The sequence below is a fragment of the Arachis duranensis genome, chromosome 10 (assembly GCF_000817695.3).
Source record: "Arachis duranensis cultivar V14167 chromosome 10, aradu.V14167.gnm2.J7QH, whole genome shotgun sequence".
NCBI classification, from domain to species: Eukaryota; Viridiplantae; Streptophyta; class Magnoliopsida; order Fabales; family Fabaceae; genus Arachis; species Arachis duranensis.
In genome coordinates, this window is record NC_029781.3 from 26,294,461 (window position 1) to 26,300,334 (window position 5,874).

Below are 5,874 nucleotides of genomic sequence, written 5' to 3' on the forward strand. Positions count from 1 at the left end.
ATTGATATAATCAATATGGCCGAACCTAGAGAGGAAGGAGAGGACGTGAATCCCAATGAGGAAGACCTCATGGGACGTCTCCCAACCAAGAAGGAGTTCCCTATTGAGGACCTAAAGGAATCTGAGACTCATATAGAGACCATAGAGATTCCATTAAACCTCCTTCTGCCATTCATGATCTCTAAAGACTATTCTTCCTCTAAAGAGGATGAAGATGTAACTGGAGAGCAAGTTTCTCAATATCTAGGAGCTATCATGAAGCTGAATGCCAAGTTGTTTAGTAATGAGACTTGGGAAGGTGAACCTCCCTTGCTCATTGGTGAACTAGATACATGGGTTCAGCAAACTTTATCTCAAAAGAAACAAGATCCTGGTAAATTCTTAATACCCTGTACCATAGGCATCATGACCTTTGAAAAGGCTCTATGTGACCTAGGGTCAGGCATAAATCTTATGCCACTCTCTGTATTAGAGAAGCTGGGGATCATTGAGGTACAACCTGCTATATTCTCATTACAAATGGCAGAAAAGTCAGTAATACAAGCTTATGGATTGGTAGAGGACGTGTTAGTAAAGGTTAAAGGCCTTTACATCCCTGCTAATTTCATAATCTTAGACACTAGGAAGGAGGAGGATGAATGCATCATCCTTGGAAGACCCTTCTTAGCCACAGCAGGAGCTGTGATAGATGTTAACAGAGGAGAATTAGTCCTTCAATTGAATGGGGACTACCTTGTGTTTAAGACTCAAGGGTGTTCTTCTGTATACATGGAGAGGAAGCATGAAAAGCTTCTCTCAGTACAGAGTCAAACAAAGCCCCCACCATTAAACTCTAAGTTTGGTGTTGGGAGGCCACAGCTAAACACTAACTTTGGTGTTGAATCCCCACAGCCAAACTCTAAGTTTGGTGTTGGGAGTCTACAACATTGACCTGATCACTTGTGTGGCTCCATGAGAGCCCACTGTCAAGCTATTGACATTAAAGAAGCACTTATTGGGGGGCAACCCAATTTTTATTTATCTAATTTTATTTTTCTTTTTGTTGTTCTTTTATGTTTTATTAGGTTCATGATCATGTAGAGTCACAAAAAAATACTAAAATTAAAAACAGAATAAAAAACAGCAGAAGAAAAATCACACCCTGGAGGAAGGACTTACTAGCGTTTAAACGCTAGTAAAAAGCATCTGGCTGGCGTTCAATGCCAGAACAGAGCATGGATCTGGTGTTGAACGCCAGAAACAAGCAACATCCTGGCGTTCAAATGCCAGGAATACACCCTGAGGAGAGCTGGCGCTAAACGCCAGAAACAAGCATGAAACTGGCGTTCAACGCCAGAAACATGCTGCAATTGGGCGTTGAACGCCCAAAATAAGCATAACTTCAGTGTTTAAATGCCAGAATTGTATGCAAAGGCATTTTACATGCCTAATTGGTGCAGGGATGTAAATCCTTGACACCTCAGGATCTGTGAACCCCACAGGATCATCTCAGGATCTGTGTACCCCACAGGATCCCCACCTACCTCAACTCACCTTCTCTCTTCTTCACCAATCACCTCAATCTCTCTTTCCATCACCCATCTTCACCACTCACATCCATCCATCTCTTTCCCACCCAATCCCACCCATATGGCCGAAACATACACATCTCTCCCTCTCCTCCATATCTTCTTTTCCTTCCATTCTTTCTTCTTTGCTCGAGGGCGAGCAACATTCTAAGTTTGCTGTGGTAAAAGCATAGCTTTTTTGTTTTTTCATAACCATTGATGGCACCTAAGGCCAGAAAAACCTCAAAAAAAAAAAGAAAAAAGGGAAAACAAAAAGCTTCCACCTCCGAGTCATGGGAGATGGAGAGATTCATCTCAAGAATCCATAGCTCAGTAGTAAAGCATTTGAGTGCAAATCAAGAGATCCCTGAGATACCTCAGGGGATACATGTTCCTCTACATAATTATTGGGAGCAACTAAGGATAGGAGCACCAAAATCACTAGGGATCAAGCAACAAAGGCAAGGAAGAGACATAAAGGAGCTCAAAAAGCACCATTGATCCTTCAAAAAAGGCGCCACCCTCACTAAGGTGGACTCATTCCTTAACTTCCTTGTTCTTATCTCTGTTTTTCGATTTTTAAGCTTTATGTTATCTATGTTTGTGTCTTTATTACATGATCATTAGTATGTAGTAACTATGTCTTAAAGCTATGAATAATTCCATGAATCCTTCACCTCTCTTAAATGAAAAATGTTTCTAAATCAAAAGAACAAGAAGTACATAAGTTTCGAATTTATCCTTGAATTTAGTTTAATTATATTGATGTGGTGACAATAATTTTTGTTTTCTGAATAAATGCTTGAACAGTGCATATTTTTTATCTTGTTGTTTATGAATGTTAAAATTGTTGGCTCTTGAGAGAATGATGAACAAATAGAAATGTTATTGACAATCTGAAAAATCATGAAATTGATTCTTGAAGCAAGAAAAAGCAGTGAAAAGGCAAAAGCTTGCGAAAAAAAAGTGGCAAAAAAATAATAATAGAAAGAAAAAGAAAAAGCAAGCAGAAAAAGCCAATAGCCCTTAAAACCAAAAGGCAAGGGTAAAAAGGATCCAAGGCTTTGAGCATCAATGGATAGGAGGGCCCAAGGAAATAAAATCCTGTCCTAAGCGGCTAAATCAAGCTGTCCCTAACCATGTGCTTGTGGCATGCAGGTCCAAGTGAAAAGCTTGAGACTGAGTGGTTAAAGTCGTGATCCAAAGCAAAAAGAGTGTGCTTAAGAACTCTGGACCCCTCTAACTGGGGACTTTAGCAAAGCTGAGTCACAATCTGAAAAGGTTCACCTAGCTATGTGTCTGTGGCATTTATGTATCCGGTGGTAATACTGGAAAACAAAGTGCTTAGGGCCACGACCAAGACTCATAAAAGTAGCTGTGTCCAAGAATCAACAAAATTAACTAGGAGAATCAATAACACTATCTGAAATTCTAAGTTCCTATAGATGCTAATCATTCTAAACTTTAAAGGAGAAAGTGAGATGTCAAAACTGTTCAGAAGCAAAAAGCTACAAGTTTCGCTCATCTAATTAGAACTAATATTCATTGATATTTTAGGATTTATAGTATATTCTCTTCTTTTTATCCTAATTGATTTTTAGTTGCTTCGGGACATGCAAAAATTTAAATTTGATTTTGTGATGAGCGGATAATTTATACGCTTTTTGGCATTGTTTTTAGGTAGTTTTTAGTAGGATCTAGCTACTTTAAGGATGTTTTCATTATTTTTTATGCTAAAATCACATTTCTGGACTTTACTATGAGTTTGTGCATTTTTTTGTGATTTCAGGTACTTTCTGGCTGAAATTGAGGGACCTGAGCAAAACTCTGATAAGAAGGCTGACAAAGGACTGCTGATGCTGTTGGATTCTGACCTCCCTGCACTCGAAATGAATTTTCTGGAGCTATAAAACTCCAAATGGTGCGCTCTTAACGGCGTTGGAAAGTAGACATCCAGAGCTTTCCAGCAATAGTTAATAGTCTATACTTTATTCTAGATTAGACGATATAAACTGGCACTCAATGCCAGTTTCATGTTGTATTCTGGAGTCAAACGCCAAAACCACGTCACGAACCAGAGTTGAACGCCAAAAACACGTTGCAACTTGGCGTTCAACTCCAAAAGAAGCCTCTGCACGTGGAAAGGCCAAAAACATGTTGCAACTTGGCGTTCAACTCCAAAAGAAGCCTCTGCACATGGAAAGCTCAAGCTCAGCCCAAGCACACACCAAGTGGGCCCCGGAAGTGGATTTCTGCATCAATTACTTACTTCTATAAACCCTAGTAGCTAGTCTAGTATAAATAGGACATTTTACTATTGTATTAGGTGTCTTTTGACCATTCGGTCTTTGACCACGTATCTGGTCCTTCTCCTTATTTTCGAATTCATATCACATTTTGGAGGCTGGCCATTCGGCCATGCCTGGACCATCATCACTTATGTATTTTTAACGGTGGAGTTTCTACACACCATAAATTAAGGGTGTGGAGCTCTACTGTACCTCGAAGTTTTAATGCAATTACTACTATCTTTCATTCAAATTCAATCTTATTTCTGTTCTAAGATACTACTCGTACTTCAACCTGATGGATGAGATAATCCGTGACACTCATCATCATCCGTCCCTATGAACGCGTGCCTGACAACCACTTCCGTTCTACAAGCGAAAGCTAGAGTGTGTATCTCTTGGATTCCTGATGCACGACGCATGGTTGCTTTCGCCTGACAACTGAGCCTTCCATTCCATGAGATCAGAGTCTTCGTGGTATAAGCTAGAATTGATGGAGGCATTCATGAGAATCCGGAAAGTCTAAACCTTGTTTGTGGTATTCCAAGTAGGATTCCGAGATTGAATGACTGTGATGAGCTTCAAACTCGCGATTGTTGGGCGTGATGACAAACACAAAAGAATCAAGGGATTCTATTCCAACATGATCGAGAACTGACAGATGATTAGTCGTGCCGTGACAGAGCGTTTGGACCTTTTTCACTGAGAGGATGGGATGTAGCCATTGATAACGGTGATGCCCTACATAGAGCTTGCCATGGAAAGGAGTAAGAAGGATTGGATGAAGGCAGTAGGAAAGCAGAGATTCAGAAGGAACACAGCATCTTCATACGCCTATCTGAAATTCCCATTGATGATCTACATAAGTATTTCTATCTTTATTTTCTGTTTATTTATTATTATTCGAAAACTCCATAACCATTTATTATCCGCCTGACTGAGATTTACAAGATGACCATAGCTTGCTTCATACCAACAATCTCCGTGGGATCGACCCTTACTCATGTAAGGTTTATTACTTGGATGACCCAGTGCACTTGCTGGTTAGTTGTGCGAAGTTGTGAAGAAAGTGCTGGGCTATAAACGCGCATACCAAGTTGAATGCCATTATTAGAGATCATAATTTCATGCACCAATAATCTTTTGAACTTCCAGTTCACATTGCCCTGATCGAGGATCTAAATGCATCAACGATGATGCATTCCAGTTAAGCTCCTTTTCAGGAAGCTTATTCTCTCCCTCTAATGTTGGAAATTTTGATTCATCAAAATGACAATCCGCAAACTGGGCTTTAAATATATCTCCAGTTTGTATCTCAAGATACCTCACTATAGAGGGAGAATCATATCGAACATATATCCCCAATTTTCTTTGGGGTGCCATTTTGGTGCGATTAGGTGGTGCAATGGGAACATATATCGCACACCCAAATATTCTTAAATGGGAAACATTTGGCTGGTGGCCAAAAGCTAATTGCATAGGAGAGAAGTGATGGTAACTCGTTGGTCTCAAATGAATAAGTGCTGTGGCATGTAAAATAGCATGCCCCCTGGTGGACGAAATTGTGATCAATTCTCTTTAAGTTGTTTGTCTTTGTATGAAATCATTATTATGGCACTGGTTGAATTGTATGAAATTATTATTGTGGCACCAGTTGAATTCACAACTCCGTTCAACTAACCAGCAAGTGTACTGGGTCGTCAAAGTAATAAACCTTACGCGAGTAAGGGTCGATCCCACAGAGATTGTTGGTATGAAGCAAGCTATGTCACTTTGTAAATCTCAGTTAGGCAGATTAAAATAGTTTATGGGTTTTCGAAAATAAAGATAAGAAAATAGAAATAATAAACTGGATAGAATACTTATGCAGATTCATTGGTAGGAATTTCAGATAAGCATATGGAGATGTTGTATGTCACAAGGACGCCTGCTCTCCCACTGCTTCTACTCAATCCTTCTTACTCCTTTCCATGGCAAGCTTTGTATAGGGGTTCTCCATCAGCTGTGGCTACTTTCAATCCTCTCGGGAAAATGATCCT